Source organism: Humulus lupulus, chromosome 7 (assembly GCF_963169125.1).
Source record: "Humulus lupulus chromosome 7, drHumLupu1.1, whole genome shotgun sequence".
Lineage (NCBI taxonomy): Eukaryota > Viridiplantae > Streptophyta > Magnoliopsida > Rosales > Cannabaceae > Humulus > Humulus lupulus.
Genome location: NC_084799.1, coordinates 154,156,982 through 154,182,138, shown reverse-complemented (window position 1 = coordinate 154,182,138; position 25,157 = coordinate 154,156,982). Strand labels below are relative to the sequence as shown.

The following is a 25,157-nucleotide window of genomic DNA, read 5'->3' as shown; positions in this document are numbered from 1 at the left end:
TTCACACTTAAAGCTCCTCCAAAATGGGTAAGAATCTGTACCTGGCGGCTGCTCCTATTTCTTTTCAGGTCTGTAAGTGTATATCTATCTCCAATAGAAAAAGAAGATGATCCCTTAAAATTAGGTCGTCGTTTTCTTTTCTTTTACATTTTCCATGTGCGCCCCATGTTGGCCTTGTTGGCACATTCTTTTAGTGGATCACTTAATTTAAAATAAAGGTCCATCATTTAAACAATTTTCCATTAGAAAATTTAAAGCTCATATAAAATAACTACATAGTTGAGGTGTCAACTTCTCACGCGGGGACACCAAAAGAGCCACTAGCAGAACTTGATACGACAGCTATGCTGCAACATTCAATAATTCCTGCTTCAAATCATTTCCAAAATGTTCACTACTCTACCAACCATCTATCAAGATAATATTAAAAAAATTTAGATATATTTTTCAAGCATTAATCGAATATTTAATATTACCTCAATATAATTAATATTTAACAAAACTATAATAAAGATACTACAAAATATTCTAAACTACTATTTTTTTTATTTAAATATAAGCTTAAAAGAAATAAAATAACTTTCTATCCTAGAGTTATCATCCACCATACATGGGCCTTAGTCTTAAGGGACTTAGGTCTTGAATGCCCTTGTTTGTGGAACTTGGGACTTCAGCTCAATTCTTGCAAATCAAAAACAAATTTTTTCTTCTGTGTACTTAGTGTTGATTTGTAGGCACTTGCTCCTCGAGAAGTAACTTTGAATTGTCGTCCAAGTTTAAGAAACTTTATACTTGTGCTCGAGTTTAGGTGACATGGTTATTTGAAGCCCAAAATAATTTAGGTTCTCAGGCAACTTAGTGTTACTTCACGGGCACTCAGTCCTCAGGAAGTAACTCTGAGTTCCTTAGCTTGTGTGCAAAGTCTAGGAGACTTAGGTCTTTTATACTTAAGTTAGGAACTTATGTCCGTCTAAGTTTACACAAATTTAGACTTATGCCAACTTGAGGCTTTGGTTCAAATACAGGTGACTCGGATCTTAGTCCCTTCACCATTTTGGAAGTCGATAACTTAGTATTGCTTCGTGGGTGCCTAGTTCCTGGAAAGTAACTTGAGTTCTCCGCCCTTAGGCTATTTAGGTTTAGACTTGGGCTCGAGTCCTTTTAGAAATTGGGAACTCATATATTATTAACCTTTTGTCCTTTTGGAAATTAGGAACTCAGTGTTGCTTCACGTGCGCTTAGTCCTTGGGAAGTAACTGAGTTTTCCGCCCTTAGGGTACTTAGGTTTGTTTGTGACAATAGATTTACTCTCGGGTGCCTGTACAAGCTCCTCAAATTAAGTTCCCTAAGTCATTTCTAAAAAAAATTTCCAAACTCTGACACTTGGTTTACTCTGCTCATAATAGGCTTTTTCCCTAGATCATGCTCCGTGAGCAGTTACCTCTCAAGGAGACCCAGCTATGCCCCCCAAGTGATCAGAGACTAGTTTGCATTCACTTGTCAAGTCCAGTGCGCAGGTGCTCCTCAAGTAATAAAATTGAACCAAAATAAATTTTTTTAAAATACAACAAAATTCTCTAAATTTCATCTATTGTGTTTTGCACACACGAATTTTGTTAAGGTGCTCGGAGGCTGAAACTGATTACAAAATTTAGAAAAAACAAACTTCTCATATTACTAGTAATACTGGGGAAGGTGCTCAGAATTCTAGGCGTGGAGCACCAAACCCTTGTTTAGTCAGGCCAACTTGTATGTTCCGAGACACACGACGCTCTCGACTTAGTATGGACCTTCCAAGTTGGGGCCCGAAACTCCAACTCATGGATCTCGGGTCTTCATGAAATCTCTTAGCAATACCAAGTCTACGACCTCAAATTTTATGTCCTTCACTTTTGAATTGAAGTACTTGGCCACTCTATGTTGGTAGGATGCTATACAGAGATGGGAAGCTTCCCGGTGCTCCTTAACAAAGTTCAGTGATTCTTGAAGTAAAACATGATTCATGGACGGGTTGTAATTGTCCCATCGATGCGTGGAGATTGCTGCCTCAATTGGGTGCATAGCTTCATACCCATAGGCCATGGAAAATGGTGAATGGCTAGTGGAGGTCTTGGCTGTGGTGCGATAACTCCACATTACCTTCGGCAAGTCCTCGGGCGAAGTGCCTTTCCCCTGTTCTAGCCTTTTCTTCAAAGTGACCTTAAGCATCTTGTTGATCACGTCCGTTTGTTTAAGGATGTGCCACAGAGGTGAAACTCTTCATGACTACATGCCTTTCACAGAAGTTAGTGAACAACTCACCATCAAACTAGAGGCCTTTGTCAGAGACTATCTTCCTCGGAAGCCCATAACGACAAATGATGTTTTTGATGACGAAGTCCAGTGCCTTTTTGGAGGTGATCATATTGAGAGGTTTGACTTCAACTCACTTCTTGAAATGATCTATGTAACGCCCTACCACCTTAGAGTCGTTACTAAGTGAGTTTAAAATGTGCATTCAACTTGCTAACCAAGCATTTAGCTCAAAAGTGTAACTAAACTGTGTTAAAATCACATAATTTGAAAATGTAATCATTCATTGAAAATTATAAGTGTTTTACATTAGGGATTTCAAAAAGAAAATACTGTTTATAAATATTTACAACTCAAAATGTGCTTAAAGTCGACTAAACGACAAAACGAGATTTAGTACAAAGTAACTCCCAAAAATACCCATGGTCGTGGCGGCCAGGCAGACCAGACATGTACGCGTCGCCTCACGCTCTCCGTACTCAAGGTTGGCCAATCTTCCCCTTGCCCTTACCTGCACCACAGAGCACCCGTGAACTGAAGCCCAGCAAGAAAACCCCATACAAATAGACAACATATGCATATAAATCACTCGGCATATAAATAGGCTATCATTAGGCTATACACATACGACCATGCCGTCCCAGGCGCTTTACCAGGCCCTGGGTTCGCGATCCACACCATAAGGATATCCCTGGTATCCTTTAGGGTCTTACCCTAGCAGCTCGCACTCCACGTGCTAAACGCTGCTCCCGGCCCCTTGCCGCTCTCGGCCTTCGCCGTTTTCAGCCCTTGCCATTCTTGGCCTTCACCGTTCCCGGCTCTTGCCGATCATTCACATATTTGCTAACATAGCATAATTTATCAAACACTTAAACATGCATTAACATAATCAATGGGCTATGCCTTGCACATAATCATATAGGGCCATGCCTCGCAACACAACTATGGGGCCTCGCCCTGCTCTATGGGTACAACGGTTTTCTTACCTGAGTTTCGAGCTTCTTGAGCACCGAAACCACGAGCACAGTCCTCTAACCCGAGCCTCGCTGAAAACCTAGTCACAACACATACATAACACTATCATTACTAACCAATTATAATCACCTCCGGGAACCAATCTCGAGCTCTCGAGACCTCCCGGTTCCCCACACAAGGTAGCGGAAGCGTCCCCCGAGCCCCCTGGGCAAAAGCCTAAAAACTGAAAAATTTCCCCTGCCCAGAAATTGCCTAGCGCCACGGCACTAACCCATAAGGGCCGCGACGCCCAGAGTGGTGCCCTTCCCCTGATGCATCCTAGCGCCGTGGCACTGAAGAATAGGGCCGCGACGCCGATACGCGAACCCAGAAATTGAGTTTTTCCCAACATTTTCCCCGAGCCAAAACACTCCCAAATCAATACCAAAGCATACCTAAGTCTCAAATTCAATCCAAAACCCCTTATAGACCATCTAACAACTCAGAAACATCTACAACAAGCCTAGAAACACATTCAAACCCATGATTCATAAATTGGTTTAAAACTTTGTAAAACTTAAACCATAACAGAGCTTAACCTCATAAATGCATGAAATTCTTACCTCAATTAAGAATTCGACCTTGAGTTTCCTCCAATTCCAACTCCAAGCTAAGCCCCCTGATTACCTAGCTGAATTCTCACACTAACCAGCCATAAATCCAACTTTCAGCTTCCATTTTCAAACTCTCAAAGTCAAGCTTGGAAACTTAAAGAAAACAGAGATGAATTCCTTACCTCTGAGCTTAACACACCCTTGAGCTTACTCCCCTAGTCACAATAGCCAAAATCCTTTAACTTCCTAGCCCAAAATCCTCCATACTCAGCAAGCTCTCAATCATTAAGGAGAGGGAAAGAGGAAAGCGCATGGGAGAGAGAGAGAGCTGAGAAGTTCTGTTCTTTTTCTTTCCTTTACCTTTCTAAAACGTTCTAAAATTTCCCAGTCTTTATCTCATCATAACCAGCTGCCAAAAAGACCCAATTGCCCCTTAAGTTACCCTAAGTCCTCATATGCCACCAAGGGCGATTTAGTCTTTTAACATATCCCGCTAAATCCTCGAGTATACCTAAAAATCCCCATTTAATCCCGACTCAACTAAACCATTACTGAATTACTAACCACTACTCAGTAATTCCCGAACACATTATAATATTCCAAAAATACACCTAAACTCCTCGCAAGCCGGGTATTTGACCCTGTTGTGACTTTTAGCAAAACAACTCCCTAGGACTGTCTCAGAACGTGCATCACAAATATGTCACCATTATATCACATATATCACATTTATGCCCTCAATGGGATAAAATTACAAATATGCCCCTAACAACCAAACGGGGCCCACTTGCACCTTTAATCGCCTAGACATGCACTTCTAATCCTATATTCATTAAATTCACATATATTAATACAATATAACAATTATTGCCCTCCAGGCACGCTAATCAAGGCCCTAAGCCTTATTAGAAAATTTGGGTCGCTACAATTGACCACCACAATAGCCTACTATACTCCTCACTTACCCGCGGGTAAGGAACCTATTAGGTTAATCTCCCAAACTGCAAAGGGCCAGAGACTTGTCATCTTAGTGAGCTCATTCGGAGGAGCTCAGGGGATGTTGGCGTAACACTGGCATTTGTCGCATTTGTTGTCATAATCCATCGAATTGCCATTCATCGTAGGCCAAACGTAATCTTGTCTTAGAATTTTCTCGGCAAGGCTTTGCCCCCAGTGTGGTCGCCACAAAGGCCCTCATGCATTTCTCGGAGGATGAGTTTGGCTTCTTGTTCGATACACATTGAAGTAGTGGCAATGAATATCCTTCTTTGTACAATAGGTTCCATCCAACTGTTCAGGGGCTGGACCACTTCTACCTCCTCGGGGGTTGTGATGCTCGGAGAAATGAAGTAGTCAATCTGGACCACATTGAGCAACTCTACATCTTTGGTGGTAGCAAGTTTGGCCAGGGCATCAGTGTTAGAATTCTGCTTCCGTGGAACCTGTCAGATGGTAAACCTCTTGAAGTTCTACAACATTTCATGGGTCTTGGCCAAGTAAGCGGCCATCTTGGTCCCTCGAGCATGGAAATCATGCGAACATGGTTCACGACCAATTGAGGGTCATTGTATATCTCGAGGCCCTCAACTTTAAGCTCTCGGGAAACTCGAAGTCTGACAATTATGGCCCCGTACTCAGCTTCGTTGTTCAAGGCTTTAAATCCAAATCTCACGGTGTTGTGAATCCTGTGTCCCTCGGGGGACACAAAGATAAGGCGTGCTCTGACCCCATTATCATTGTAGGATCTATCCACAAACACCTTCCATATGGGCCCAATAGTCTGAGCCTCATTAGGCCTCTCATGCATTCCCATGGTAGCCCTCGGGTGGTAAGTGATGTCAAATTGGCTAAGTTCAATTGCCCATTTGAGGAGTCTAGGGGAGGACTTTGGCTTTTAGAGGACATGTCTTAAAGTATTGTTGGTGAGGACATTGATAGGATGTGCCTTGAAGTATGACCTGAGCTTCCAATAAGCCATCATCAGACAAAAGTTTAGCTTCTCCATGAGTGGAAATCTGGACTCTGCCCCAAGGATTATTTTTCTCACGTAATAGACGAGATGTTGGACGCGACCTTCCTCACGTATCAGGGCTGCACTAATGGTGTTCTCAAAGACAACCATGTAAAGGAGAAGGGGTTCTCCATCTGCGGGCTTTGATAGAATTGTGGGATTCGCCATGTGCGCCTTAAGCTGCTGGAATGGGATTCATCCGTCCATTCAAACTCTTACCTCCTTGGAGGGTGTTGAAGAATGGGATGCATTTGTATGTAGCCTTAGAAACAAAGCGGTAGAAAGCTGCTATCCACCTAGTCAGTTTCTGTATGTCCTTATGTTTCTAGTGGATGGCATCTCGATCAGGTCTCTGATCTTCTCAGGATTTGCCTTTATTCCTTGGGCACTGACAATGAATCCGAAGAATTTCTCAGAGGCCCCCAAACGTGCACTTTTGGTGATTCATCTTCATCCCAAACATGTGGAGGATAGAAAATGCTTCCACCAAATCTTTCACATGGTCGGGGGTCATTCTTGCATGTCGTCCACATACACTTCTGTGTTCCAACCAAGCTAGTTCTTAAACATCTTGTTGACCAGCCTTTGGTACATGGCTCTAGTGTTCTTCAACACAAAAGGCATGATTTGCAGCACAAGATGCCTTTGTCTGTTCGGAAGCTGGTGTGCTCCTGATCAGTGACATTCATGCGTTAAGGTCTCTTCAAAGAATGAGGCTAATGACTTTTGTTTTGGAGATTTAATATCATGGATGGCTGGGAACATGTATCAACAATACAGAATCTAATCTTTCCTAATGGATCGTATATTAGTTCCCTTAAGGGTTAATTCTGGAACTGAATGATTTTGAGCTCAAATCTATAATTAGATTATACATTAATTATTCACTAGTGAATTAATGGTACTTAAGGAATAAGAAGTAAATTAGAAAGGTTAAATGGTAATTCTTCCATTCTAATTTATGAACTAATTAATTAGAGGGTTGAACTATTGTAAGATGGTTATATCAATGGACGACTTAAGATAAGATTTCTGTAAAAGTATATCTATGACAAAAAGAGTGCAATTCTGAATTTATAGTGGAGTAATATCAGAATTAATAAATTAACTATGATTATATGTGTTAAATGATTGGGACCACATTATTATGTGGATATATTTGTAGTATTCGTCTCGAGGCAATCCTAGTGAGTGGATTAGAGGAATAGTCACAATGGGGTCTAGTACCCGGCTCGAGGTGAGCATAGGGGTATTTCGAGGACTTAGTGCGTACTTGGAAATTATTGGTTAACGGAAAATTATTTGGTGATTAGTTGGGTATGTCTGGATTAATTGAGAACTTATAGGACCTCTTAAGGATTTAGCAGGGAATGAGGCTAATGACCGTTGTTGCCCTTGAGGGCATTGGAAGGAGAGGTTTTGACTTAGGGGCACTTTATACTTTTTGTTGATGTTAGAAGATAGACTTAGGTGAATTGAGAAGCAATCTGAAGAGCAAAGAAGGATAGCAATCTCTCAGCTCTCTCTCACACACTCTCTCTACTCAGATCTCCCCCTCTCCCTTTGTGTGCTTGGAGGCTTAGGGAATTTTTGGAAAATTGGTGCAGAAGTTAAGGATTTGAAGCTTGGAGACTGAGGAATCAAGCTAGGGTCACTTGAGGATCAATTTAGAGTCGAAATCTTCATTAAGGTAAGGTCTAAGTCTTGATTTTGTGATGACATTTTGTTGTTAAGATAGGTTTTGAGCTGTGTTTGGTTTTAGCTTGAATTGTAGAACTGGTATAGGATTCATGGCTAGATGTTGGGATAATTATGATGTTTATGAGGTGTGGGTGGGAGTTATGGAAACAATTATGGGTTTAGGGGTTGAGTTGTGTGTGAATTAAGGAATTAGGCTGAGGAAAACGTAGTGAAACTATGCTGGTTTTTATGGATTTTGGGCTCGAGCCATGACCCTGTTCTTCAGGCGCCGCGGCCCGTGTGTGAGAAGAGGCTGGGAGCCTCTAAATTTTTTCCTAGGCGCCATGGCACAGGTTGAGGCACGCCACGACCCGCATCCCCCAGAAAAAAGGCTTGGGGCTCTCTTACTTGTAGCGCACAGCGGCCCTAGGGGGGCGAGCCGTGACTCTAATTTAGAGAAATAGCCAAATTAGGTTTATGGGCTTGGGAACTTAAACCCAAGTGCTCGGAAAAGATTCTACTATCCAGTTTAGTAGAATTCGAGGTCCCCAGAGGCAAGTATGTTATGATAAATCATTTAATTGGTTTAGGTTTTAATGGTTTTCTATTATAACTTTGTGACTAGGGTTACCGCTAAGGCTCGAGGTTGAAGATTGTGCTTGAGACCGTCTCACACTTGCTGCTCAGGCTGGAGGTAAGAAAACTACACCCGGGTTGTGGATGGGGCTTAAACCCCTATTAAAGAACATATTATGATTGTGATTATATTTGTATATGAGAATATCTGGATAGACATGTTTGTATATGCTGCCTTCGATTGCTTGTTGTGCAATGTGTATTTGTGATTATATTTATTTAAAGGCCGGCCTAAGGTTGCTGGAGGTCGATAGTAAGCGTGCAAAATGCATCCCGGCGTAAGGGTGCCGAGGTCGACTATAAGACTAGAGGAGTTGACCTAAGGGCGCCGGGCCTAAACATTATACAATAAACAGAAGTTTTGTTTACATCTAACTAATTGTATTGACTGACGTGATTGGTTTATGTGTTTGCTGAGCTGAATATTATTGTTGAGCTTATTGACCTAAGTTTTATTTTTTATTTATTGATGCTTATTTGTACTTGTTGAATTATGTTTTCTTGTTGGGCCTTGACTTACGGGTGCTATGTGGTGCAGGTAAGGGAAAGGGAAAGATGGACCAGCCGTGATTTGGAGAGCTTTAGGGGTGATGTGTACATCAGGAGATTCTCGATTGCCACGGCCGAGGGTTACACAGGAACTAGAACCAAATTGTACTTTTCTACTTAGGTTGGCTTCTGTTGTAATCATTTTGAGGGTTGTAATTTCCTTATAAACACCATTTTTGGGATCCCATGTACAAACTCTTATTTTTTTTATGAAAGTAAACTATTTTATGATCAAAATCTTTTAACCCTAATCCGATAATTACCTTAGTAACAAGTTTACGTCAAAACGACTTGATTAGCAAGTCCTGCACTTCTTAAACTACACAGTGTAATGGTCTTGGCTATCAAGGGCATTAAATGCATATCCCCAGAATGTAAGAGGAAGTGATGAGTAGCTTAACATAAACCTGGCTATGTCTAGCAAGGTCCTGTTTCTACTTTCTTAAACACCATTTTGCTGTGGTGTTCCAGGTGCTGTGAGTTGGATGGAGTGTCATGCTCTAGCATGAAATCCTTGAATTCTATATCCATGTATTCACCACCTCGTTCTAATTGAAGTGTTTTACGAGATTTACTTAATTCATTCTCAGCCTAAGCTTTGAAGTCTTTGAACTTGTTAAAAGTTTTAGACTTCCTAAGCATTAGGTATGTATGACCGTATCTTGAGTAATTGTCAATATATGTGATGAAGTACTCATAGCTACCTCTATCTTGTATATTTATTAGACCACATACATTAGTATGCACAGGCTTTAGTGGTTCTTTCATTCTATTGCCTTTTGCTGAGAAAGATCTTTTGGTCATTTTACCTTCTAGACAAGATTCAAAAACTATAAGGGTTAAATATTTAGTTCCCTCAAATGTCCATCTTTTGTCAACCGGTTTATACTGTCCAGATTAATATGACCTGATCTTAGATGCCAAATATATATATATATATATTCTTGAGAAATATTTTGTCTTTTATTACTTTTAGTTACTTTAAATAGTTCAGAGCTATTTATTCTTTGTTTAGTTATTATAAGCATCTACAGTCCATATGATTATATTGCTTTACATATATCGAAACTATTATTTGAAAAAAAAGTCATATTATTATTAAAAGAAACATCAAAACAAATTGTTAATGCAACAGAAGGAAATTAAATTTCTAAAAAAAAAAAAGAAATAAACTAAAAAAACATTGTTCAAAAAATAATAATTGTTTTCTCTTAAATAAAACTAAACGGACAGTCCCCAATGATTTTCTCTGAACAAGCTCTCCTTTTCCATCCTTAATTGTTGCCTCACAATCAACAAGTTCCCTTGATTAATCAAGAATCTGCACAAAAAAAACAAATATGGTTAGTCATTTCTTCTTCCACTATGCAAGCTAAAAGCAAAAACAAATCAAATTTACCATAGAGATATATTACGTATATCTTCATAAACAGTGTCCCACATATCACATGAATATTCAATCACTTCGTATTTTTTCTTACCTTGTCTTCCATGGTTTTAAGTATGTGAAATGATATCATCCAATCAACATATTTTTCATGTTCCTGAGGTCTTTCATCCATTGATGGCATGAGTGGAGGATCATTAAAGACGTTTTAAGGTCCATAGCAAGAAAGATAAATAGAGTTTTCGTTACCCATCTGCCTTCATCTTATTAATGAGTTTTATACCTTTTATAAACTCATCAATCTTATTGTACATTAATATATTTTTTACTATTATAAATAAAAAAAATAAAAGATTCAACATAAACGAAAATAAATATCATTATTTCTGAAAATTAAATATGAAGCATATATGTAATAATCAAAACACATAAATTTAGCATTTTACTATAGGTAAATCCCATTTTGGATCCTAAATAAAAATTTAAACCCTATATTTTACAAAATAGAATAAAAGAATACCTGTACAAGATTTTGGTCAAAATTTTATTTTAAATATAACCAAAATACATTCATATTTTATTTGTTAATGGATTAAATATATAAAGAAGTGTATTTAATATTAAAAATAATTGTTAAAATATTTTTAAATTGATTTAAACTTTTAACAAATTTTAATAAAATAAAAAACACATTATAACCAAAAATTAAAACAAACTTCATAAACTAATAAACTACATTAGCCAAACAATTTGAATCCTAAATCGAATCCCTAATGTTTCTTCACCTACTATACCAATGAATTGAGCATTAAATCCAAGCCCTAAATCCGCAGATTTTGATAAACTATTCACCTTCTTCAAGAGAAAATCTATTCCAAATTTACATACAATATCCAACTTCAATTCATTACATATTTACAAACAATTTTTTTAAAACAAAACCAAGAATAAAACAATCTCAAGGCAGATTAAAGAAACATTCAAGCATCGCCAGATTATAATTTTTGTTCTGAGCAAAGAGAAAAAAAAAGCCCAGGCAGATTTAAACATCTAACCCACTCTTCAACATCCTTCATCGTTGTTCAGAAACCCAAATCAGTGTTGCACATCTCGTCCTCCGTTTGCCTAGCTAGCTCCGCCAGTGTTTTTCCTAGCCCTTCACAAGCTCTATTCTGAGCACTTTTCTCAAAGTCGATCTTTGCCTAGCCTGCGTTTTATACTTCTCATCTTTATGTTCTTTGTTTTTTACTCTAGAGAGAAATGGATATCACTTCCTACACAAATACAAAGGAAACAAGTAAGAAAAGAAAAAGGAAGACAAAGACCCATGAAGATGTAGAAGAATAACTTACCTCAGAGGCAAGCATAAGCAACGACAATGGGCAAGCAGATGCATTTGCGTGAGTGAAAGGAAATGACGCTGGGGATGGGTCTGGGGGCTCGACTATGACAAAGACCCAGATCTAGAATGACATGTCATAAACAGAGTTGCCGACGAGAGCTTCCAAACTTCAGGGCTCGCAATCGTCATCGGGAGAGGTGGTTGGTGTTGCATATGTCATCGATGGGAGGTGGTTTCTTGCAAGTCACCTGGATAATCAAAGAAGAAGTCAGAAGGAGAGGAGAGGACGAAGAGTAGGGAGAGAAAAGAAAAAATTAATGCCTTTTTTTTACATTCTTTTAAAAATATTTATTTGAAAATAAATTTTATATATTTTCTATTTTAAAATCTATTTTTAATTATTTAATTAATTCTTAATTTAATAAAATTAGGGGTATTTTTGTCATATTTAAAAAAAGTTTGACAAAAATCTAGTCTAGGATAATCTTTTGTTCCATTTTGTAAAATTCAGGTTCAAATTGTAATTTACCAAAATACATGGTCCAATTGGTAACTTTTGCAAAACACATGGTCCAAAATGATGTTTACCTTTTGACTATTCCGCAATAAAACTACCAAACAATTAAAGTGCCGCATTAGGATCGGTCAAATGAATTTCAGATAGTACACAAGACAATCTTATCTTTATTATTTAAAACTTAAAATATCTCATATTTTATATTTTAAAAATAAAGCGCAATTTTTTGGCCAAGATACAATTATAAGCACAAAAGCTTAACTGCATCTTTGTAAGTGTAACCCATTGTCTCAGAGTCCATGACTTAACTTAGAAAGTGTCGCCTTAGGGTCGGTTAAGCTTAAAATACATCACTTTTTCCTTTAACCATAAGAAGCCATCATTTTATATTGATATGGCTAGAAACTTTTCTTAGGGGGATGGAAACAAACCTGCCGCGAGGCCTGAACCATATTTCATGGTGTTGTACTAATAATAGAGATCATTGATCACATTGAGATGTAAACCTTCTCCCACTAACTATTATATATTTAAATGTGTTTATTAAACTAATCAATTATTTCTAAATTAATTACTAGCTTAATCAATTTAAATGTGCCTAAGTATATTTTTATCTAAACAAAAGAACCTAAGTCTAATAATTATGCGAACTTAAATAGTTAATTATCCTGTTACATCCGTCAAACTATAATAAAGTAGTTTTTAATTAAAGTTGGTTACCTTAATAGACCTAACATAACACTAACCTTTATAATGACGTGTTTAAAAGTTCAACTAACTTAGTTGTTTACATGTAAATTAACTTCACCAAAACAATTCGTGTAAATAAATAGAACAATCCTAAATAATCATATTTCTACATCTGAGATGCATGATCAATAACGGTGTATGAGGTTTCATGCATGACATGTAATTGATTAATCCATGATTATATTATCTCATGTCAATGAACATTTATTTAAATAAATAAACAATACATGATGAAACGAGTGACTATTGAGTATTTCTAAATTTACAACCATTTGAAAAAATAGAATTCAACAAAATTACAAATTGTGCTTCAAATAAACATTTTCTCCCAAAACGCTCATTCTCCACTTGAGGCCCGTCTTCATGATTCTAAGGCTTTAGGCCCAACTCATTTATTAATAAAACTAATTTTTAATTAATTTATTTTCACAATTAAAACCAATTTTATTAATCCAACTCATTTAATATTTATTAGAATTTAATTGAATTTTAAAAATAAAAAACAATTCTAAATGATTTTAAACTTGGGACATAAAATATGACAACCAATTAAAGATATTTTAAGTTTTTAACAAAATTAAAAAATATAATTAATTTTCAAATTCAAACAATTTAAAATTAATAAATAAAGATATTTTTAGGATTAGATATTTGGGTGTGCCACGGGTCAATGCCCATGACACATTGGGCTTTAAGGAGGTGGTGGTGGAGGCTCGAGATGAACAACTGGAGCCGCTAGGCTCAGGGTCGTGTAGGATCTGATTTATACAAGTCTATATGCATGCTCCTTATTGCACAAAATAACATGCAATAGAATACATAAATACATGCACAAAAATGATTCTCACACAGGGAATCGTAAATAGTACAATAGAGATTAGAGCACTTACGAATATGCAATAGAATAAGACTACACCTTTTGGATTCCGTAACCTTTTGTCCTTTTTGAATGCTAGGTATTGCAAGGAATCTAAATCGCTTTCAAACAAGACCACAATCTTCCAAGTCTTTCCCAACCTAGTGTTTGTGTGGGCAAGTCTGAATATATGAGAAGAGAATTCCTAGAGATACAACTAAGAGAGGGGGCCGGCTAGGTATAGAATATTAGGAATAAATTTTTACCTTGTAAAATTTCTTGACCTATTGCATTCTATAACTAGTTTATATAGGCAATTAGCTAGGACATAAAATATGTTTTTGTTTTCAATTTTATTTTAATTATTTAATAATTATAATTAATTAAATACTTGTCAAAATTAACCAATTATAATTTTTATGTTTATTTAATTCATTTTATTAATATTATTTTCAATTTACCAATATTAACAAAATTGTCTCAACTGGCTATAATACTCTCTTTTTCAAACTTTGTAATAAAATCCTTAATGTTTCTTCTATTTCTTTTCTCACAAAATATCAATAAATAATTTAATATTATTTATTTCCATTGACCTAGTATATATGATATTTTCATAATTAATAATTAAATTAATTATTCAAAGACTACTAGGTTCATTTTGATAAGAAATGACATGAGGACTATGGATTCATGAACTCAAGTTCTAATAAGTTACCGTGAGTTTATTTATAAAAAATAATCTTACTACCTTATTAATTCCTCGTGACTCCACTATAGACTCAGAATTTCACTATTCAATTCATAGAACGATTTACACCAAATTTAAATATGTTATCCATTGATAACCGTAACCATCATTCAATCCTCTATAGATGATCTATTGATGAGACGAGTGCAAATTGTCGTTTTAACCCTCATTAGTATTTTATCATTAATTCCCAAAAAGTTAATTGAAAATGCTATTGTGGTAAATTTAATTATAGAAATGAGTACTCTATCATTTAACACTTGAACCAAGCTATAAGGATGTAATAACCGAGATTACCTTTCTCTTAGACCTCTTTATTTATGTGACTGTAGGTTGTCTTAATTTTATAGAATAGATTTAACTTGAGTTGTGGTGATAGAATAATGTTTAATTTTTTAAATATTTAGTGGTTATAATTATTATAGTATAGTATAGTTTTATGATATTAGTAGCCTTGTTTGTGAGAAAATGGGTGATTGCGTAAGAATAGATTAATTATAGTATTAATAAGAATTTTTATGGATCAAGTCTACATAAAGCCTTAAAGCCCAATAAGATTTTTGGCATAGTAAATTCAAAATCAGCCTAGAGAATTAGAGTTTTATTTTATGGTTAGTTAGGATATTTGGGAATTAGGTTGTTATTTAGATAATTACATAGAATTTTCATAACTATAGGGTACTGTAACTTTGGACTCATTTTTGACCCAGTTATGTTATGCTTTTTGAAAAATAGTATTTCTGAAAAGTTATAGATAATTTAATTAGTTTTCTAACTATATAAAGATTATCTAAATCAAACTCTTACAGCTCCAGTTATGTTGATTTTACTACAGGTGAGTCCAGAGTTACGAGATTTAGGTAGTTAGAGGTTGGGATATTTTTTTCCTAGGTAGTTTGATGTTAGATTATTCCTCAATTATTTAATGAAAATATTAATAAGATAATTTAGAGATTTTTTCTATAGAAGTTAGGATTCTATTTTATTTAAATTTAAATTTGGATTATAGTTAGAATAAAATTGGGATTTTTGAGAGCCTTATAGAGCTTATTCCTTCTCATTTTTTTATTATTCATTCTTGCTCTTCTTGAGACCCTCAGGCACACACTCTCTCTCTCCCTATTGTTGTCATGCACCACCATCAAAACACAAACCCTAAGGTCGAAATCATCATCACCATCACCTCTTCAAATCTTTGAAACCCTAGTACCCAAAGAGGCCACACGACCAAGACTATCTTTCTTATTGTTAAAACCCTACAAGCAAGCATTTAAGGATCTAGGGTTTTTCTTCAAGAACAAGGGTTTTAAGCAGGATTAGCATATAAATGACTCAAGTATAGTTTCTATGCACCACACTCAAGGTAAGGAAAATTAGGTAGTTTAGTTTATGACCTAGTTTATGTTATGTATGACCTAACATTTCTGGTACAATAAATGGGTAAATGTGGTTGGACCTAAGGTGTCCAATGATTGATTAGAGCTCAAAAATGTCAATTTATTAGTTTTAAAGTGTAAAATATATTAAGTTTTAATTAATATTTTCATGAATTTATTGTAATATTTTTTTAATTAAAAAGATTAATTTTAATGTAATTTATGTTTAATTTTCAGGAAATAATTTGCATTTGGACATTAATAAAAAGAGAGAACAAAAATAATAGTTAAATCTGAAAAGGAAAATGAAGGAATGGCATTTTTGAGGAATTTGGCCCAGTCCTGAAGGCCCAACCCCTCTCCTCCTCCCTCAGCACGCCAGGTGGCGTGCTCACAGCGTGCCACGTCCAAGCTCCTTGCGCCACCTGTCCAGCCGCCTGTCTAGCCGTGTGTCCAACGTGTGACCCGCACATTTCCAGCAGCTCATGCCAACACCCCGGCGGCCCAACTCCTCAATTACCAACTCCCTTCCCAGCCTCCAACGCCCAGTTGAAGTCCAATGAAGGCTCAGCCTCCAACGCCCAGCTGAAGCCCAACAAAGGCCCAGCCTCCAACGCCCAGCTGAAGCCCAACGAAGACCTAGCCTCCTCTTGCATTTCTGCCACCAGCCAGCGCCTACGTGGCACGCACCCATTGGCTGGGAATGGGTCAAAATGTCCAGCTGCAATAGTCATTCCAACCCAACATTTTATGTACCTTGGGCCATGCACATTGCTATTTTGAGCTTCAAAGCTCATTCTTTTTGGTGTTTTAGAAAGAGATCAAATTGGCCATTCACCCAAATAGCTAGGTTAATATTAATAATAAGATTTGATTTTTCAAAATCATATTTTATTATTAATATTTCAGATTTGTTTTGTAAACCTCATTTTGTTGTTTAATTTCTTTTTAGTCATTTTCTCCCTCTATAAATAGAGACTCTTTCTTCACAATATGCATGTAATTTTTAGAGTAAAGAAACTATAGCAAAATTTCTACTCACTTTTTTCTTAGAATTTTGTGAGAATCATGAGCATAATGGCCTAATCTTCCTAGGAAGGTTAGTGATGATTCCATATGCTAGTGATGTTATTTTGCTACTTTGATTTACTATGTTCTTAATGTAATATATTTAAGTTATTTATGTTCTTTCATCTCCATCTCTATTTTGTTATCTTTTTTTACTTATGCTAATAGTATATAGGATTAGTCATGTTCTTTCTATGTGCTTCTAATTAGTAAAAGTAATGTTGATACATCATTTTATGTCTAATCTTCTATTGCATTATTGCCCTTGAGTATTTTGTCATTTTTAGATTTTTCATATGATTAGCATTGTGCTTTTAAAGTAAAAGAACTTTATAACTCAAATGGACTTTTGTTAGAAAAGAATATGGACTTTAATGTTAGATTTTCCAAGTAAATGTTGGGATGTGAACTATTTACTTGTGTATTTTTTTAAATTAAGCAACCAAGTAACTAACACAAGCATATGGATAATTCTTGAACCTTTCCATTTCTCAAACTCTTGATTACATCTTACCTTTATTTCACTCATCTCATTTCATCAAAAAGACAACACCAAAATCTTAAATCTCTTTTCATTTCCATCTTTTTATTTATTTATTGTTACTAATTTTTGTGTTATTTTCTACTAATCTTTTGAGTTTAGGTTACCTCCTTGTTGATCGACCGCCCGATTATACTACAATCACCGCTTAGTGGATGCACGTTTTGGGCATTAAACAATTTTTGGCGCCGTTGCCGGGGAGGTAGTTTTCAAAGGTTTAGTAAAATTTTTACAAAAATATTAGTAACTTTATTTGTGTTTTTGTTGGAATAAATATTGTGTTAGTATAGTTTTTTTTTATTTACTAATTTTTAGTTAATTAGATTATTATTATTATAACAAAAATAAAAAGAAAAAAAACTAAAAAAAATCATAAACAAAAAAAAATTCTTTATTTATATATATATTTTCTTTCTTTCTTTTTTCTTTTTTTTTTGGTAAAAAAAACATATATATTATAAATAATCATATATATACATATTTATAAAAAAAAATCCTGAAAAAAAAAAATTCTTATTTTTATTTATCTCTTTTTTTCAATTTCCTTTCTGTTGGTTAAAAAAAAAAGAACCATATATATATATTTATACAATTATTTTCTTTTTATCAAATTCTTACTCCATTTTTCTTTCTTAATTTCTATTAGATTTTTGTTTAGTTTAGTACATAATTGAAAAAAAAAGATTAAGGTTGTTATTTTATCTTCACTTCACTTTAATTTTCTTTTCTTTATTTTATTTTTGTGTTGTTTATTTTGTTGCTTAGTTTAAGTTTTTACTTTCTTTGCCTTAGTTTTCCTTAGAATTTAGGTTTTAAAAAAAAAAACATAAAATTGCATAAAATTGTTCATAAAATTTCAATCATAAAACGCTTAGTATTGGGAACAATTGTGTAATATTAGAAATGGTAGAAACTGATATTGTTCTGTCTAGAAAGATTGGCTGTTAAATAAGGTTTGTGATAGCGTTACCCTCCACACTTACCTTGGAACCTCGGGGAATTCTGTCTAGGCAAGTGTGGGTCTAAAGCGGTACCTTGGCAACCTTCCCAATCGGCCTGGGAACATTTCTACCTTTGTACTATTACATTGTTGAACTTATTACTATAAGAAAACCAAGCTTGCTCTGTCAAAATAAGCAATTTCACTCTGCTTAAAGGTTGTTTGGTCGAAAAGGTTGACTTGTGATCCACCATACTTACTCAGTAATCTCGGGGAGTTCTAGTAAGGCATTGGAGATCACCTAAAAACCTCCAAATCTACCTGGGAACAAGTTTAACAAAAAAAAAAAAAAAAATCTAATTCTGATTTCAGAGAGTGGATGAATCATCACGAAACTTCTAGTGACACTTCTTCCAATTCATCCACCACTCCTTCCGAAACTCCTTCCCCCAATCCTGCTTCTCCACAAACTTTCGCTGATAATAATCCATTCGCAATGGCTCGGAATGATGAAATCCAACCAAGAACTCTCAATGACTACCTCCTTCCTACTCTCACTTCCACGCCTTCATGCATTATCTTCCCTCCTAATATACCCGCGTTAGACTTTAAACCTGGCATGATTCAACTCTTGCCCACATTTCATGGAATGGAAAACGAAAGCCCATACGTGCTTATCAGAGAATTCGAGGAGGTAGTAGCCATGTTCTATAACCGAGCTGAAAATGTTGATGTTGTGCGACTGAGTTCTTCCCTTTCTCCTTGAAGGACAAAGCCAAAAGCTGGTTATACTCTTTGAGACCTAGGTCTATTGGAACATGGGAGGAGATGACCAAATCCTTCTTTCTGAAACACTTCCCTAGCCATAAGACCAACAGTCCAAAATGACAGATTTCCACATTCTCCCAAAAGGACAATGAAACGTTCTATTAAGTCTGGGAAAGATTCAAAGATCTGTTAAATCAATGCCTGCACCATGGCTATGAGAACTAGATTTTGGTCAATTACTTCTATGAAGGCCTCACGAGTCATGAGCGCCAGTTTGTAGAAATGCTATGCAATGGTGAATTCCTCGAAAAAGAGCCAGACGATGCTCTTGAATATCTCGAAGAAACCACGAAAAAGTCTCACACTTATACTGGTCCAAGTGCTACTGACAGCACCAACCGACACAAACCATCTGGGATCTATCAACTTCGAGAAGAGGATAGTGTTAAAGCCCAACTTGAAGCTTTGAAAAAGCAGTTTGAGGTCTTAATGACGAAAAATGGTCAAAAATCGCACATGATCGCTCAAGCAGAACCGCAAGAACCTTGCTTTGTTTGTGGAGGGATGGAGCACTTAGCAAAGGACTGCTTAGCTTTAAATGAAATGACTGGGGTTTATGAGGAGCAATGCAATGCCTTAGGGGCATATAACAAGCCATTCTCCCATACATACAACCTTGGTTGGAGAAACCACCCAAATTTCAGTTGGAGAGATTCCAACCAAGCTCAATCGTCTGGAGGTCAATGGAGAAATGATCAACAAGTTCAACCATCAAAGGCGTACTCTGCACCTCAATACAATGCTCATCTACAACAAAATTCTCTCAAGAATACTCTTCATGCATTCATCGAGGAACAATCCAAACTTAATCGCCAAATGATAGAAGAAATCAAGGAAATGAAATGTCAATTCTTAAATTTGACTGAATCCTTGGCCATTCCGGAAAAAGGCAAACTTCCTTCCCAACCGAAATTCAATGTGCAAGGCCAACACATGGCCCAATCTTGAATTTCTAATGATCAAAATGTCAAGGAAGTGAATGCCATCACGACGAGAAACGGTAAAACTTTGCAAGACCCACCCATAAAATCCAACTACTCTTAGAGCCGACTATGACTTCTTCATCTTCTCTTTATCCTTTATCTAAGAAGGGGTTTAGAGGCTTTTCTATAGCATTCTAACTCCCAGTACTCCGAAAGTCATTTATGAAAATCCACCACTCAATGCCACTTCAAAAATACCATTTCCCTAGGCTTTGAAACCTGTTGGGAAACTTCCTGATAGCCTCAATGCCACTTCCCATAAAATCCAACACTCCCAGTACTCCGAAAGTCATACTAGCGAACATCTGCTGCGACTTTCAGGGGCAGATGGAGGTTTCCAACCCCGACTATCATCCGCAACCCACTCTATAACAACACCAAGTCCACTTAACCATTCTGGGCGCAAACAATTTGAATTCATCCACCTTTACTGACCATACCCCTCAGCCTTGAGGTTCACACTCCGAACCAATCCACGACCACGTCCAAATAACCATAGTAATCATGCACACATAAAGCATAACAAGCACTAACCCACAATACTATGCATTTAGCCACCAAATTTAATTGCTACCAGGTACATTCACACTTTACCATGCTTTCTACATACCAATAAATAGGTATAACATATAAATTCAATTCAGGCAGTTAACCATATACAATCAATATACAAACCATTGTTCAAATATTCATTCACATGAAATAGCAATGCTGTCCAGCACGCCTCAATCTCATCATACAATAGTCAAGGGCCAGGCCCTATCAGTATCTCATGCTCCATACAATCGTACAACATAATACATTCATATTTCAATCAAGAACTTTGTAACGACCTGGATTTGCTAATCAGGCTTAGGACCTTGATTAGTGTGCCTGGAAGGCAATAAGTGGTTTAATATGCTTATATATGAATTTATGTGTATATATGATTATGATGCATGTTTAATTAAGTTAAATGTGCATGTGGGCCCCGTCTGGATATTAGGGGCATAAATGTGATAAATGAGATATATGTTGTATATGTGTGATATGTCTGTACAGCACGATCCGAGACAGTCCTGGAGAGCGGTTAGCCAGAGGGTCACAACGGGGTTGAGATTCGGACTCGGGGCGAGTCGAGGAGTAATTCGGGTATTAGATGAGTTATGGGATTATCGGGACATAGAAATAAATATTTGGAGATATATTTAAGGATAGAATGTCTAGGCGGGAATATTTGGGGAACTTACCATTTTTGCCCTCGGGGACGTTTTGGTACCCCGAGCCTTGAGGTAACCCTTTAGACTTAAGTCAAATAAAACAAAAAGGGGGAAACTATTTAGAAACCTTGAGAAACAGACCCACACTTTCCTAGAACTGAAGTTAGCTTTTGCTTTTTCTCTCTCACTCTCTAAGGCAAAACTCAAGAAGAAACTCAAAGGGAATTCTTGGTGCAAGCTAGCATAAACAAGGGATTCAGCTGTGTTAACTTAGAAGCTTAAGGCTTGAGGATTAAGGTTCAACATCAGGGGTTTAAATTCACCAAGAGGTAAGCTTTTCCATGGAAGTTATGTTCAAGTTTCAGTTGTGTTTTCAAGCTTTGCATGTGGGTAGAATCTAGGCTGTTTTTGGGTATTTTAGTTGTGTTTTTGGAGCAGATTTCTGTTGGGTTTTAGTGTTGATATTGAGCTGGAATGATGGTGTTATTATCTAGGATTATTAGCTTGGTTTTGGTGGAAATTGGCTTGAAGAAAGGATGGAAAACTGATGAGAAAATCTGGGTTCGGTGTCGAGCGTCGCGGCCCTAGGAGGGGTGCGCCGCGGCCCGCGTGCGCGCGCGGCCATGGGAGGCCGAGAGAATTCATGCGCGCCGTGGCCCGTGTGGGGGTTAGTGAAGAGCTAGCCTCTGTTTTGAGGCTAGCCGCGGCTCTAGTGGGTGGGGCCACAACCCTTAGTGTCAAAATGGGTTTTAATGGTATTTTAGGCTTGGTAACTCAAGGGGTAAGACTCGGGATGGATTTTACCATCCGGATTGATATAATTCAAGGTCCCGGAGGTTAGGGATTATGGCTCGGAGTTATTTATTGGGTTAGAATTTGATGGACGGATATTGTTATGTGTTGTGACTAGGGTTTCGGCGAGGCTCACGTTAGCGGACTGTGCTCGGGGCATTGGTGCTCAGGAAGCTCGGAACTCAGGTAAGAAAACCCCTGTTTCCATAGAGCTTGTGTGCAGGGCTGAGTCCAGTGTGTTGAATGGAAATGATATGCAGGGCCGAGCCCTATATGTTAGAATTGCAGATCGTAACTCTTTATCTATTTATGCTTGAATTCTGTACTTGTTGGTATAACATGTTTGATATTATATGTGTGACCGGTGAGGGCTGGGAACGGTGTAGACCGAGAACGGCGTGGGGCCGGGAACGGCGTCAAGCACATTGAGTGCAAGGCCGAGAACGGAAAAAGACCGGGAGCGGCGTTGAGCACGTGGGGTGCGAATTGCCAGGGCGAGTCCCTAACAGGATACCTGGGATATCCTTACGGCGTGGTCCGCGAACCCAGGGCTTGGTAAACGCCTGGGACGGCTGGGCCGTATGTGTTTAGCCATTGGTGGCCTGATTATATGTCTGACTTGTGTATAGCATATGTTATCTGTTATAGGTTTTCTTGCTGGGCCTCGGCTCACAGATGCTCTGTGGTGCAGGTAAGGGTAAAGAGAAGATCAACCAACCATGAGTACAGCTGGCGTGAGGCGGCGTGTACATGTCCGGCCAGCCTGGCTGCCATAGCTAGGGAATTTTGGGAGATGCTTGTAAATGAACTTAGATTTTGTCGTTTAGTCGACTTTGATCAGTTTTGTGTTGTAAATATTTTCTAAACTATGTTTTGGGATCCCAGGTGTAAACTTTTATGATTTGCTATAAAAAAAACTACTTTCTTTAATGTTTTTCTTTTAATTATGGCTTAGTTACACGATTTTACCTAAACCCTCGATTAGTGAGTTGAAAGCACGATTTTAAACTCACCTAGTAACGGCTCTAAGGAAGTAGGGCGTTACAAACTTAAACATATAATCTCATATATTCAATTATAGAACCGTGAGTTGAGCTTGTCTTTAGTGGTAAGTGTACATGTCCAGCCTATCTTCAGGAACCCTTAAACCTAGGCCGTTCTGATACCAAGTTGTAACGCCCTGGATAACCAAGATCGTTACACTGTGTGTTTGAAATAGTGCGAGACTTGCCAATCAAGTCATTTAAATAAAAATGTGAATCTAAAGACATAAAGAGGTTAGGTTTAAAATATTTTAGTTATAAACGAATTATTTTCATTAAAATAAATGTTTGGTACACGGGATCCCAAATCAGGGTTTAAATGACATAATTACATAATTTCCAAATGTTATAAATAATCAAGCCACTCTGATGGAAAAATACACATTTTAGGTTTTTGTCCCTGTACAATCCCTCGACCGTGGTGGCTGAGCAGCTAACAATATACACCTCGCCCCCAGAGCTCTCCAACCCATGGTTAATTCGTCTTACCCTTGCCTTTACCTGCACCACATAGCACCCGTGAGCCGAGGCCCAACAAGAAAACTATAACATCATAGCACAATCAGTATCGATAGCCAAATATCTCACAGAGCATAACCAAATGATTTACAAGACATTAATAAATTATCCAGCAAGCCATAACATTCACTTAATTAAGGACAACAGTCAATAACCAATGATCTAGTTTCCAGATATTCAATATATAATATACATCAAATTAATAATTGTACACATGTCAAGCAACAACTAGGGTCGACGCCCTTAGGCCGTACCCTCTATTTAATCCACTATCTTTGGCTCACTTAGGTCATGCCAGTGTTCAACCCACTGACTCCGGTTCGCTTAAATCGAGCTCAGTGATTATTAAGCTATCCTCAGCTACCAGTGGCCGAGCCGCGCCCTATGCGCCAATATTGATTCCGGCACTCTTAGGCCATTTATTTCATGTTCACATGTCGTAATACCCTCGTGCAATAATGCATAGGGAGCCCTTAGTCCCAACATATTTATACAATCGGGTGCAGTTTTCTTACGTTTCACTCCTAGTGCTTTGACTAAGAAAGATGACCCTCGACCAGGATCCTACCTAGAGCCTTGGCGTACACCTAGTCATAACCATGATAAAGAATTCCATCAATAATAAATGAATAAGGTTTTCCGGACCAAGTTCTAGCCTTCGGGACATCAAATTCCACCAAGCACGGTAGTGGAATCAATCTCGAGCATCCTAGGTCAACTCCCCGCACCTTAAGCCTCCTTAAGGCCAAAATGCCCTTAAGAACCTCGGCCCAATGCTCTCCATGCCGCGGCCCACCCCCTACCAGAGGCCCAACCTCCCCAGAAAAAACACACGGGCTGCGGCCCTAAGCTTCCCATGCCGCGGCCCGCCCTCCTTCTTGGCACATCTCTGTTCTAGAGGGCCGCATCACACCAAGAACTGAGCCGCGGCCCGACCCCTTAGAACCCAGAAAAACTCCATTTTCATCCACAAAATCTCAACCAAACTAACCAAAAATCATCGCAATAACATATTCTAATTATCACAGCAAATCAAATATGCTTCCAGCAGCAAAACCCATAGGAAAACCAGCCTAAGGACTTATCTAAACCACACTTCAATCCTTGAAACTCAAAAGCTCATAAACCTCCTAAAACATCCAGCAATTCATAGAATTCAAGGGCTAACCAAAATTAAAAGCTTACCTTTTTCTAGAGAGCAAATCCACCTAGTAGTTGTAGAGTTAATCCCCAGGTTCCCAGCAATAAAACCTAACAAGAATTTAGCTCAAATCCTCACCCAAAGCTTCAATTCAATTCTCAACATCAAAGACCCAAAAACACTTAAAACTCAGAACTTAAACATTAAAACCTTAATACAAATCATACTTCAAACTCTACTTGAATCCACCAGCAATAACTGAGCTAATCTCCAATATATTATTTATTATAACCTAAAGTTTAGATAGAGCCAATAAGAACATGACACATGTCATAAGCATGATTATTAAGGAATTAAGCATTTTAATGATAAAATAAAGAAATAGAAG

At 37.3% G+C, this 25,157-nt stretch overlaps 1 long non-coding RNA gene and 1 other non-coding gene across 2 annotated transcripts; both read right to left on the bottom strand.

Annotated features, from left to right (window-relative positions):
- Positions 1-10,976: 10,976 nt before the first annotated feature.
- LOC133788731 (uncharacterized) lies at positions 10,977-11,956 on the bottom strand. Its single transcript, XR_009873354.1, has 2 exons — positions 11,476-11,956; positions 10,977-11,397 (listed from the first exon to the last, which is right to left on the bottom strand). It is a non-coding gene; the product is annotated as an uncharacterized LOC133788731 (long non-coding RNA).
- Positions 11,957-19,139: 7,183 nt separating this feature from the next.
- Positions 19,140-19,247, bottom strand: LOC133793341 (small nucleolar RNA R71). Its single transcript, XR_009874789.1, has one exon. It is a non-coding gene; the product is annotated as a small nucleolar RNA R71 (small nucleolar RNA).
- Positions 19,248-25,157: the final 5,910 nt, after the last annotated feature.